General features: G+C 38.6%; 1 protein-coding gene across 1 annotated transcript in view; it reads left to right on the forward strand.

Moving 5' to 3' along the window:
• CDKL5 (cyclin dependent kinase like 5) overlaps positions 1 to 13,975 on the forward strand; it is a 198,420-nt gene that overhangs the window by 8,988 nt on the left and 175,457 nt on the right. The window contains exon 2 of the mRNA XM_003791877.3: positions 7,564 to 7,568. The gene's annotated coding sequence lies outside the window, so the exon portion shown is untranslated. The remainder of the gene's footprint in view (positions 1 to 7,563; positions 7,569 to 13,975) is intronic.

A 13,975-nucleotide genomic window follows, 5' to 3' on the forward strand; every position in this document is an offset into this window, starting at 1 on the left:
CCGCCACAACGCCCGGCTTTTTTTTTTTTTATGGTAGAGATGGGGTCTCACTCTGGCTCAGGCTGGTCTCCAATCTCTGAGCTCAGGGCAATCCACCCACCTAGGCCTCCCAGAGTGCTAGGATTACAGGCATGAGCCACCACACCCAGCCCAGATTCTTCCTTTGGAATCTACTTTTTTTTTTTAAGAGACAGAGTTTCACTTTATTGCCCTTGGTAGAGTGCTGTGGCATCACAGCTCACAGCAACCTCCAACTCCGGGGCGTAGGTGATTCTCTTGCCTCAGCCTCCTGAGTAGCTGGGACTACAGGCACCTGCCACAATGCCCGGCTGTTTTTTTTTTTCTGTTGCAGTTTGATGCAGCCTTAACTTAGCTTGCTTTTGCTGTGAGTTCTTAGGCTTTCCAAACCATTCTATACCTACTTTGTATTCTGTCTGTGTTGCTTTAATCATTTTCCCCCCATTTTTTAGTAATTTGAGTTTGCAGTCCGCTTGGGTCATTACTTTTTTCACTTTTTATCCAGCCCAGGACATTTGTTTTGAAAGATTTGCCTCATTTCAGATTTTAGAGTTTGAAATTGATGTGCTAGTAGTTTCTCTAACATCTAGAGCTATTGTCCTTGGTTTAGAGTTGCATTTTTGAGTGCAGGGTTAGTAAAGGAAGTTTTACTGGTCTGTCTTTGGCTGACTTTATGCTAGGGTTATAGTTTGGGTATCTTGTCACCTGTTCTTGTTCAGGCAGCTGAAAAGTTATCAGTCATCATATGGTAAGTGATAGGGATGCAAAAACAAGCTATGGTTTTCTGCCCTTATAGAGCTTGTAAACCAGCAGAAGAGGCAGAAAACGACAACTAAAGTACCATGCGGGTGACATACGTGTTCAGATGGAAATACTGGTTTTTGGTACTCTATGTCAGAAGAGGTACACTCGACATAGACTTAAAGTGACTGGGAAGGGAAATGATTTCTTAGTGCTTGTGATGAGTCTTAAAGGAGGCCCAGACACTAAATGGGGGATGAGGTTTATATGCAGAGTGTTTATTCAAAGACACAGGTTTAAGTATGGGCATATAAAGCTGGGAGAATTGCAAGAAGTAACATGGATTTATGTATTACCTGTTTTGATTTGATGATTGTACCAAGCTACATCCCAGATTTTTTTTTTTTTGATACAGAGTCTCACTATGTTGCCCTCGGTAGAGTGGCATCACAGCTCACAGCAACCTCCAACTCTTGAGTTTAAGCAATTCTCTTGCCTCAGCCTTCCAAATAGCTGAGACTACAGGCACCCGCACAATGCCTGGCTATTTTTTGGTTGCAGTTGTCATTGTTGGTTAGCTGGCCCAAGCTGGGTTTGAACTCGCCAGCCTCGGTGCATGTGGCTGGCACAGTAACCACTGTGCTACCAGTGCCAAGCCTGCTTTTCATTTTCTTCAAGAACTTTTCCTTTGCATTCATGACTTGGCCTAATTGGACTAAGAAACCTACCTCTTCACTTATCTTATTACCTTTTGTCATGCCCTTCTCACTACACTTTATCATTTCTAGCTTTTGATTTAAAGTGAATAATACGTCACTCTTAGAGGCCATTGCAGGGTTGTTAATTGGCCTCGTTTTAATATTGTCTCAGGGAATAGGGAGGCCTGAGGAGAAGGAGAGTCAGGGAATGGCCAATGGGTGCAGTTCATGGTGCCCCAAAACAATTACAGTGTAACATCAAAGGTGACTGATCACAGATCATCATAACAGATATAATAATAATGAAAAAGTTTGGAATATTGTGAGAATTAACCAAAATGTGTCACAGAGATGCAAATTGAGCATGTGCTGTTGGAAGAATGATGCCCATGGACTTGCTCAATGCAGGGTTACCATATACCTTCAATTTTACTATTTTTTTTTGCAGTTTTTGGCCAGGGCTGGGTTTGAACCCATCACCTCCGGCATATGGGGCTGGCACCCAACCCTTTTGAGCCACAGGCACTGCCCCATCTATACCTTCAATTTTAAAAGACACAATAAAGTGAAGTGCAATAAAAGGAAGTATGCCTGTATTTACCATTAAGCAGAACTAATATTCTCTAAAGGTATTGCTTATTTATCATGTGACTTGCCCTACTTATGTCCCTTAAATTGGACTTTAAATGTATTACCACACTGAGGTAAAATATTTGCCCTACAAAAATGCCCTTTGGGGATACAATGACTTCGCCAAAGAATCATCAATCATACAATAGCCAGTTAGTTAGATGGAGGATTTTGTTTTTACTTATTTATTTTTTACTCATCAGCCTAGCTTACAGAAACCTCAAACTCCTGGGGTCATGCAATCCTCCTGCCTCAGCCTCTCCAATAGCTGAGACTACAGGCGCCTGCCACATCGCCTTGCTATGGAAGGTTTTTTTTAGCATACCGTAGTAGATGTTTGCCATTTTGGGTTGCCCAGTTTTTTTAAATTGATGATTTCATACATTATAAGTCCTACTTTCCCACATAACTTGTATCCCCAGTCTCTCTGGTAGCTGGGAAATAGGCTTGTGACCTGATTTGACCAGTGAGTTACAGAGACTTATGTATAGAAGTGAGCATTGTGAGCAATCATGTATAATCCACTTGATGACCGGGCGTCATGTTGACAGAGGTATTTGGTTTTTAAGGAGTGGCATTGTCAAGGCTTAGGGGATTCAGTCCTGAGTTTATATGTGCTAGGTGATGGTGGCAATGTATGTGTGTGTATATATACTGTATATAGATGTTTTTTATTGGTATTTATCTGTTTGTTTTCTCTGATTCTCTGGGATTTATGGTTAGATGTCTTACATTAATTTTGGAATATTTTTAACCATTCTCTCTTTAAATATTTCTTCAGTCTCCTTCTCTTTCTGGTCCCAATTACTAGTGTGTTCGATACTTTGATAGTGTCCCACAAATCTTGAATATTCTAGCTTTCCCCCCCACTATTTTCTCTGTGTTTTGAGATAATGTATGTTGACCTGTCTTCAAGTTTCACTGATTGTTTCCTTGGCTGAATTGAAACTACTGATGAGCCCATTGAAGGCTTCTTTGTCTCTCTTAACTATTTTTCATTTTTAGCACTTTCATTTTATTCTTTCTTAGAATTTCTCTACTGAAATTACCCATCTCATTTTGCATGTTTTTCTCCTTTTGAGTTAGAGCCCTCAATATGTAACATACAGTATTTCACATTTCATTTTAGATGTTTTCAACATCTGTTTGATTCTGTCTGTTCCTGATAAGCTTTTTCTTTTCCTGAGTGCTCTTTTTTATTTTTTGCCTTTTTTAGATCTTGTGATTTTTTTTTGTTGTCACAAGCCTGACTTATTGTGTATAACAATGGAGACTGCAGTGTATAATTTTTTATCTCTGTAAATGGGCACTTCTTTCTGCTAAGCCTTTAGTGCTGAGATTTAAGTTAACCTAGTTAGGAGTTGGATTGTGTTTGTTTTTGGTTGTGGTAGTGGTGGTTATCCTCAGTGTGCTTTAGTCTTCAAATTCTCTGAGAAATACTTTGTAATTGGGCAGGGAGTTGGTTTACTAGGAGTGTGTGTCCCATTCTAAATTTCTTTCTTTCTTTCTTTCTTTTTTTTTTTGGACACAGAGTCTCAAGGTGTGGCCCCTGAGTAGAGTGCCATGGTGTCACAGCTCACAGCAACCTCCAACTCCTCTTGGGCTTAAGTGATTCTCTTGCCTCAGCCTCCCAAGTAACTCGGACTATAGGCGTCCACCACAACGCCCGGCTATTTTTTGTTGCAGTAGTCATTGTTGTTTAGCAGGCTCGGGCCAGGTTCAAACCCACCAGCCTTGGTGTATGTGGCTCGTGCACTACTGACTGAGCTATGGGCACCACCCCATTCTTAATTTCTTGACTCTCCTTTAAACTTGATTGTCTTGATTTGTCCTTTCCCCCAGTAGTATTCTGCTGTTACTGTTCTTGGACGTTTGTTAGTTTGGAGATGGGTAGGAGGAGTAGGGTATGGTCTCTGTTTTTCTGAAGACTTGTCTTCCATAGTGGACATAGGGGAAGAGAGGATCTGAGTGTAGAGTCTTGCCCCTCAGGATTACCTGTTGTGATGTCATCTAGGTCTGCATCACAATCAGAATCTGGCACTCCTCCAGGTTCTCTCCTCTTTGAGTGCCTGGGGAGAGTTGGTAGAGGAAGATCCTGCAGAAGGTAGGGGTCTCCCCAGTTTCTGTGACTGGTGGTTTCACAGGGGCCTTTCAGTAAGCCTCATCAGCTTTCACTGTTTTTTTTTTTTTTTTTTGCTAGCTTTTATCTGAACTCCTGTTCTTGATGTCCAGTTGCAGTTTACCCCAGGTGAACACAAGGTTGTCTCCTCTCTCCCTGCAGGCACTGTCTCTACTTATTTTTTGAGCCAAGTGGTTGCTCTGTGTTGGGTCTAAAGAAATTCATAAATTTGAAATTGGTTCAGCAATTTTTTATTGTAAGGGGGTGTAGCTGTGTTTCGTCCAGCTCTATTCTACGATTAAAGCCAGAAATTTTGATTACTTTTAAAATTTAACATATTAAGTCTAACTATTATTCCTATCATCCTGAATAAGACCAAGATTTTAGAATGGATCTCTTAACCCTTATCCCCTCTTCCTTTTAATGTTTATGTGTTAGTTTTGCCTTGTTTATGCCACATTAAACCCTAAAAATAGTGAATATTTACTCACCAACATGTTTCTCAGATATGTTTGCTTACCATTCTTTATTCATTCCACTTCTTTCTTGGTTTATTTTCCTTCTTTATACTGTTCAAATAGTTCTTTCAGTAAGGGTCTGTTAATAGTAAACTTGGTCTTGGTGTTTCTCAAAGTGTCTTCACTTTTTCTCATGATTGTTGAACTGGGTATAAAATTTGGGGTTGACAATTATTTTCCTTGAGTACTTTGATAGTTATTATTTTGTGTTTTGTCAAGTCTTGTTTCCTAATGAGAAATCTCTAGTCATTTCTTTGTAGGTAGATAATTATCTCTTGTCTTGGGCTACTTTTAAGATTTTTTTTGGCTCGGCACCTGTGGCTCAAGTGGCTAAGGCGCCAGCCACATACACCTAAGGTGGCCGGTTCGAATCCCCAGCCCGGGCAGCCAAACAACAATGATGGCTGCAACCAAAAAAATGGCCAGGTGTTGTGGCGGGCGCCTGTAGTCCCAGCTACTTGGGAGGCTGAGGCAGGAGACTCACTTGAGCCCAGGAGTTGGAGGTTGCTGTGAGCTGTGATGCCATGGCACTCTACCGGGGGGACAGCTTGAGGCTCCGTCTCAAAAAAAAAAAAAAAAGGTTTTTTTCCTTGTTTCCAATCTGTAGATTTTTTGTGGATTTGTTTTATTTATCTTGCTCTTCTTTGGAGTATTCCTTCCATTAGTTTGAGGATTCATCGTGTTTTCAGTTGTGGAAAAAAAAAAATCTCAGCCATTATCTTTTAATATATTGTTTCTCTCCCATTTTCCATTTATGGAATTATTATTTAGATATGCATTGGAATTTTTCATTGTATCCTCCATATTGTTTGAATTTTCTTTAATATTTCACATTTCTACTGGGTAATTTCTCAACATCTACTTTATAGTTCACTAATTTTCTCTTTAGCTGTATAGTCTATTTGTTAATCTATTGTGAAAATAAGTAATTCAGAATCTAAGCTGTTTGAACTCTAAATTATTTTGACCTTAAAGGAATGGGATTATGGGGCCTGAGTCACAGGACAGGCAGCTATTTCTCTGTTCATAGGTTAGATGTCTTCCTTACTTGGCATTGTTTTATAAAAAGTTGGTAATGACTAAAGGGTTGTAGGAAAGACCCTTTCATTTTCACTTTTGATCTTTATTATGGATTAACTTCATTCTTATCTTTCTCTCACAAAGACAGTATCTTAAGATGGAATGTCAAATATATTCTTTTTAAGTTGGGAAGGAAATTAAAACATGCCAAAGGAAAAGAAAGCGAACTGTAACTTTCTAAATTGTTGTAACTCTAAACCAGCTTTGTATAGAAAGTGTTATGATTCCACTAAATTTCTTTGTTTTCTGCCTATAGAAACAAGAATTTACTTTTGACTTTGGAATACTGGTTCCATTTCTCTGGAGTCTATTGTCTCCCAAATGGCCATTCCCAGCTTTTCACTCGAATAAACTCCTTAAAACTGGATCTGATTCTTTCAGTTATTTCAGGTTGACATATTTATTGAGGGTTTCACTAAAAAACAGTTGCTTATATTTTTAAATTTAAGAATTTATTTCTTTCATTTTCTTTCAAATTTGCTTTTCAGTTTTTACAAGGGCATATTCTTTTCTATGAATATTTAAAAATATAGTTACAAGTCTCCTTCAGATTATTTTTTTAACTGTAGTTTTTTTTTTTTTTGAGACAAAGTCTCACTATGTCACCTCAGTAGAGTGCTGTAGCATCATAGCTCACAGCAACCTCAAACTCTTGGGCTTAAGTGATTCTATTGCCTCAGCCTCTCAAGTAGCTGGGACTCCAGGCGCCTGCCACATGCCTGGCTATTTTTTGTTGCAGTTGTCATTGTTGTTTAGCAGGCCTAAGCTGGGCTCAAACCCAACAGCTTCGGTGCTTGTGGCTGGCATCACAACCACTGTGCTACAGGCGCTGAGCCTTAGCTGTACTCTTTTTTTTTTTTTTCCAGTTTTTGGGTGGGACTGGGTTTGAACCTGCCACCTTTGGCATATGGGGCTGGTGCCCTACTCCTTTGTAGGGAGGGCGCTGCCCCTTAGCTGTACTTATTGAGGAATAAAATTTCCCATCTCTCTTTCCTCCTTCCAATTTTTTTGTGCTTGTTGTGGTTTTTTTATTTTTTATTTTTTTGTAGTTTGCAGTATTTGACAATTTGGGAATTATTTGCCTATGCCTGGTGTTATGAGATGCTCTTTTGGGTGGTTTTGCATTTGTCTCTGCTGGAACTCTTGGAGTTCAGTGCTTCTGGAGAATTTTTGAGCTATTTTCAAATGGTTCTCTGGTGCTCTTGGGTTTTTCCTTCTGCTTTGGTCACTTTTTCTATGCGTGGTTCTGGGCTGTAGCTTTTTTTGGTTTTTTCTTTTTCACCCAAACCCTTTGTGTCGTTTGGCTTTGTGCTATTGGTTCACCTCCAGCTTTCTTTCCCATGTACAGACTTCAGGCAACTTCTCCAGTTTCCTGGTTCTGTAATTATTTGAGTTTGTAGCCCTTGGTTTAGAGGGCAGGAGTGAGCAGGTCTTTGTCCTGTGAACAATCTCATTTAATAGTAAGTAGTTCAAGCAGTTAAGAACCAGGAAGTAGTTATAACCACAGGCATCCTCTAACTTGAACAAGTTATTTAACCAAAAGTTCATATAGATGTTGATTGTATAGTGCACACTTCAGATATGTGATAGGAACTGTGTTACTAAAAGACTGGATTAGTTTCCTGGGTAAACCTCATGAGACTGTTCTTCCTGTTATGCAGTTGAAATTCATATGGACTTATGAGTTCTTTGGGACTGTAATCAGTATATAGTGGTTGATTTCTGTAGAAAGGTGCATTTCAACATTTTCAGTGAGAAGGGAGTGTAGTGGTTTCCAACCTCAGTTGTTTCATTTAGCTCTATTCCAACCAGTCCCTGTTGTTACAAACCTTAGCCTCTTTTCAGACCTGCCGCTTATACTCAGCCATGACCTTGCTTCCACTTTACTAAAAACCTTGAGCCTTCTGGTTGATTTTCTGGCTCCATCTACAAATTTATCAGCACCTACCTTCCCCAAATTGCCCTTTCCTCCTGTCTCAGAAGATGAAATGCTTCTGCTGTTGAAGACCAGTCCCTTGTCAGAGGCCCTTAGCATTGCTCCTTCTTCTTTGGCAGCCTTCTTCCATCAGTTATTCCCTGTCTTCCCATTGTGTTCCTAGTGGTTCTCAGTTTGAGGGTCGGATTTTGCCCCCAGGGGACTTCTGGTAAGGTCTGGAGACATTTTTGGTTGTCTCAACTGAGGGATGGTGGTGATTTGTGTGCTGCTGGCTTCTAGTGGGTAGAGGCCAGCAAGGCTGCTGAACATCCTACAATGCACAGGACAGTCCCCACAACAAATTACCTGGTCTAAAATGTCAGTAGTGTTGAGATAGAGTAACCTTGCTGCTTCCTTGGGGTCTCACTTTTGATCCCTTTGTTTTTCTTTGCCCATTAACTTATGCCTAAGGTTCTCATCCTAGAAAACCTTCCCTGAACCGCTCCTCTCCTAGCTACCTAACCTTCTTCCCTTCTCATCTAATCTTCTGAAAGAGTGGTCTGTACATAGTCTATCTATTTCTCATTCACTTCTCAAACTTCAGCTGTTGCTCTCTGGCTTCCCACCACCATCACTGCTCAAACATTTTTTTGCTGAGATTGCCTGTGACTTCTGGTGTGATGCATCTAGGGGATTCATTTAGTCCTATTTTACTTGACATTTTTGTTGCACCTGACACTGTTGATCACTATCCTAATTCCTCGGAATTCCTCATCCATCTATCTGCTGGGAGCACCTTTTAGACTCTCAAGGCTGCTCTGGATTTATTTTTATATTTGTTTTCTTATTTCATTGGGTTTTAATGTGGGAAGAAAGATAAACATGTGTTTTAAGTTTAACTATTTTAAAGTAGAACTTCGGTGCCATTTATCTCATATGGATCCCTTTTCTCTATTGTAGACATCATGGCCAAGAATGTCTTTTAGAGTAAATAAATATTAGTGTACACGTTTGATCATTTTCTTCAGACACTGGCCTTAAATCCCCCTTGAGAATCATGGGGGTGATGGTAGATGAGTCACATGGGAATGTCCCACACCTATAAAGAACACAGAGGAAACACTGCTGATTTGCCTGAAGGAAATGTTGCCTGTTAAAAATTTGTATTGTATTGGCCAGTCTGGCCAAAGGATTTCTCATTTCTGTTGGATTTTTAAAATTACTAGTAAGATTGAACATTTACAAGATTCATTTATTGGCCATTTATATTTTCCTGCATTTTCTTTTCATGTTAATGATGGGTTCCCCCCCCCCCAATACCCTTTGGTAGGGTTTCCTTAATTCTTTGAACATGAAATAAGTGAACACTGCCAAATGTAAGATAGGTTGCTCATTTTTTAAGGTTTAGATGTATTATGATCTGATTCTTGGAAAATGAAAATCCACTCTTGATTTTTGGATTAATAATACATACCTTATAAGGTGGCTGTGAAAATTAAATGAAATAACATAGGTGAAGTGCCCAGCACAGTACTTAGTCCATAACAGGCAGCAGTAAATACTAGTTCTTTTTGTTCATTCTTCTTTGCCAGATTATTAAAATAACTACAGTACTCCATACCTTAGAAAAATCACATGTGTTTACCGAACCCTCGTTAAATGAAGGGCAGCATGCCAAATACCTTGAGGGAGACAGAGATGTTTAAAGCTGCTTCCTGTCCAGGGATAAATATTAGCTTACTGTATATATTTTTATATTTATAGGCCTTTTCTTTTTTTTACCTGCTGTTCTGAAAATGTTTCAGTCTTTGAACTGTGTTATTGTATTTGAGCACAGACTACTTTAAAGGTTGGTTTACCACATTTAACCCATTACATCTCTATGAGAGTAGTTATTAGCTCCATTTTATAGATGGGGGTCCTGAAAGGTGATTTGCCTAGCTTCTGGCTGGGGTAAAAACAGGGTCTATTGGGATGCAGAAAAGTGCTAACCATTATATTTCCAACCTCAGTAGGTGCTGTATAAATACTTGTGAATGAATAAACAATCTTTTATTAAATGATATATTAAGCCTATTCCTAAATCTTATCTCTACTCTTATTGTTTTACTCACTCTCCTTTATATTATATCTGGCTAAAATTAGCATGAAGAGTCAATTGTTGGTAAGGGAGGACTTTGGAAGTCAGGAGATACACACATTGTTCTAGTCATAATGAGAAAGGGCTATGAGGGAAGATTGATGTACTTACACTAATTGTACTTGCTAATTTAACTTTTTGCCCTGATCCTGATTCTTTCAAGACTACCTTTCTGGTTTCTGTAACAGCTGCAAAGGGCTTCCTAAGTTTTGGGCCAAGGTAAGTGACATAACTTGTTGCATTCTGAGGATGACTGTGTTGTTAATAGATTTTCTTTTTCATTTTAATCTCTAGTAAAGTAGGACTTTTTTTTTTTGAGACAGAGTCTCACTTTTTACTATGTTGCCCTCAGTAGACTGCCATGGTGCCACAGCTCACAGCAACCTCGAACTCTTGGGCTTAAGCAATTCTCTTGCCTCAGCCTCCCAAGTAGCTGGGACTACAGGCACCCACCACAATGGCTGGCTATTTTTTGGTTGTAGTTGTCATTGTTGTTTGGCAGGCCTAGGTTGGATTTGAACCTGCTACCTCCGGTGTATGTGACTGGAGCCTTAGCCTTAGCTTATAGGCACCTAAAGTAGGAAAAATTAGCAATTATAATTATGCTCAGAGACTTGAGGGTAAAACTTTTTAGGTGGATGAACTAGCAGATACACAACTTTGATGGAATAAGGAAGTGATTACTGTTTCAGTTTATTCTGTGGTTAGCTTTTTAAAGTTGGTTGTTTTGGATAGTAAAATATGATCTTTTAGTAAAAGTGATACAACCCTGTATAGTATTGGAGATGGCGCATCTATAAGCTTACTGCAGAGAGTAAGTAGTATTAACACCAGTACTACTGTCTTTTCTCATACAGAGAGTAAATAGTAACACTAATGCTAGTATTTTTGTTCCCACAACTGTAACCCCACCCATTTCTCCAGACCTATTTTAAATTCTATCTCCTGTGTAGAACAACCTCCCTGTCTGAAGTGAGTACTCTTTTCTTTAAAATTTATAGCCCTTTTGATGTATAGTTCATTTGGTAATCATGAAAATGAATTATCTTGCCTATTATCTTTCTATGTTACTTTGTCATTTTTTTTCTGTGACAAGGTCTCACTCTTGTCATCTAGGTGAGACTGCAGTGGTGTGATCATAGCTCACTGTAGCCTTGATCTCCTGGGCTCAGGTGATCCTCCCACCTTAGCCTCCCAAGTAGCTGGGACTGTAGGCATGTACCACTTCTTATTTTTGTAGAGATGGGGTCTCACTGTGTTGCTCAGGCTGGTGTTAGTCTCAAACTACTGGCCTCAAGCAGTCAGCTCCTGCCTTGGCCTTCTAAAGTCCTGGGATTACAGGTGGGAGCCATCACACCTGGCCAACATGGTACTTTGAATCTTGTGATGTTTAACTCTTAATGAATCTAGTAAACATTTATTGGAATACCTATACTCTTCTAACCTCTGAACATAAAGTTTGCATGTATTCCAGTTTCACAATTGGATTGTAAGATACTTTAAGGAAGGACTGTGATGTGTGCTTATGGCTTCATGAGATTCCTTTATACTTAATAAAATGTGGCAGTGAGTGATTACTGTATTTTGTCATGTATAATGCTTACCAATGTTTTTGGCCCAAATTTTCAGGAAAAAAACTCATTGGTTTATAAGGTGGCTTTTTTAATTCAAATTTTTATTTGTTTATATCTAGGTACTTGTTTTTGTATTGTAAAGGAATTATAGCATTTTTTAACATAATGGTATAAGAAATTTTGTGTGTATGTCTGGGCTTTATTTAGATATTTTACTTGAAAGTAAATAAAATTCAAAATAGAATCATGCACATGACAAGATGATAATTACTATGCCTATAAATAAATGATTACTTTCATGAGGAATATTTAACATTAGTTATTCTTTTTTATTTTAGTTTTTTTTTTTTTTTTGAGAAAGAGTCTCACTATGTTGCCCTTGGTAGGGTGCCATGGTGTCATAGCTCATAGCAACTTCTGAGTCTTGGGCTTTAGTGATTCTCTTGCCTCAGTCTCCTAAGTAGGTGGGATGGGACTATAGGTGCCAGCCACAATGCCTGGCTATTTTTGTTGTTGTTGTACTTGTCATTGTTGTTTAGCAAGCCTGGGCCAGGTTTGAACCTGCTAGCCCCAGTGTATGTGGCCAGCACCCTAACCATTGAACTACGGGCGCTGAGCCTGTTTTAGTTTTTTTGAGACAGAGGCTCACTCTGTAACCCTGGGTAGAGTGCCGTTGGCATTATCATAGCTCACAGCAACCTTGAACTCCTGGGCTCAAGTGATCCTCTTGCCTCAGTTTTTTTTTTTAATTTTTAGTAGAGATGGGTCTCCCTCTTGCTCAGGCTGGTCTTGAAGTCTTAAACTCAAGCACTCTACCTGCCTCAGCCTCCTAGACTGCTAGGATTACAAGCCACCATGCTCAGTGTAACATTAGTTGTTCTTAAAATAACTTTAAAAATTTAACTATAAGATTATAATGGCATGGGAATAAAGCCCAAAGAATGTTTTAATAGATTTAAAATATATATATATTTTGGTTGTTGCAGTTTGGCCGGGGCCAGGTTCCAGCCCACCATCCTTGGTATATGGGGCCAGTGCCCTACTCCTTTGAGCCACAGGCGCCGCCCTAGATTTAAAATATTTGTTAAAGAATAATTTGCTTGGGTTTGTAGATTCTACTTGCTTTCATTTGTCACTGCAAAAAAACAAAGAGTTCATTAAAAATCAAAGCAGGAAGAATGATGCTTTAATGAGACATTTATTAATAAGAGCAACCACAAAAATGTGTTAACTTATATCCTAATACAAAGCATAGAGGCACTGTAATATGATTGCAATTAGTAATGCAAAAAACCAACAAGAACCTTATTTGTTATTTGGTTCTTCTGGTGCAGTAAAAAGATAAGAATGCATGGCTTCTAAGTCTAGATATTAATATAGTACATGCCAGGCATTGTTCTAAATGATTGTAGATATTAACTTGCAGCAATCCTAACAGGTATGAACATTCATCTCATTTATCAGATGAGAAAACTAAGGCACAAAGTGTTTAAAAATCTTGCTTAAGGTCATGCATGTACTGACTAACAAAGCTGGAATTCAAATCTAGATAACTTGTCTTTATGGTCTATACTTAACCTTTTATGGCAAACTGAAAAAAACTTTTCTTGGTCAAATATTTGTCCAGATGATCTCCTTGGCATAATAGATCTTCCATTGCCATGTTGACATCATGCACTCATGTCCAAGAAATTTTATGTACTGATAACAAATAGTACTACTCATGTATAATGGGCATCCTTATTTTTCCCTCAAACATTTGGGCAAAAAAGTGTGCATTATACATGACAAGATAGTAGGTATTTGGTATATTATTTATGTTAAAATAGAGTTTAAAACATCATTTTCCTTTTTAGAACCAGTCTAGCACTTGACTGTGATAACTGGAGTTTTAAAAAAAATTGGTCCATATATATTTTCTTTCTTTAGTTTGTTTTCAGATACAGGCAGTCCTTGAGTTACATACAACTCACAAACGGGGAGTATTACAGTAAGTCTCCAACATAAAGAGACTCTTATAAACATCTGATTGACATATGACTCATACTTAAGAATGGAGACTGTTCTATGTAATAGGTGGCATCACAGCTCACAGCAACCTCCAGCTTTTGGGCTTAGGCGATTCTCTTGCCTCAGCCTCCTGAGTAGCTGGGACTACAGGCACCTGCCACAACACCCAGCTATTGTTTTGTTGCAGGGAAAGCCTACCATTTCATATGTATGTTATCTTCATAAAATCTATCTCTGTAATGATTTGATATTATTTTGTTTTATATTTTGAGCATTAAGACCAAAAGAAGAAAATAATAGAATTTTCATTATCTATAATGAATTTGATTTTAAAAATGGTTTGAGATTAAAAACCAATAGAAGTCTAGCAACATTTGTGGGTGTTTTGAATAGGTGTGGTTACCACTCTTGGGGATTTTCCCAGGAGGTGGCTTTTTGCAGAGAACTGAAGGAATAGTATTAGCAGGAGGTTTTTCATGGGAGCCCCCATATTTGATGGATCGGAGTCCATAACTGGAAAATTAATTTTAAA

Source organism: Otolemur garnettii, unplaced genomic scaffold (assembly GCF_000181295.1).
Source record: "Otolemur garnettii isolate 467f Iridium unplaced genomic scaffold, OtoGar3 scaffold00051, whole genome shotgun sequence".
In the NCBI taxonomy this organism is placed as follows: domain Eukaryota; kingdom Metazoa; phylum Chordata; class Mammalia; order Primates; family Galagidae; genus Otolemur; species Otolemur garnettii.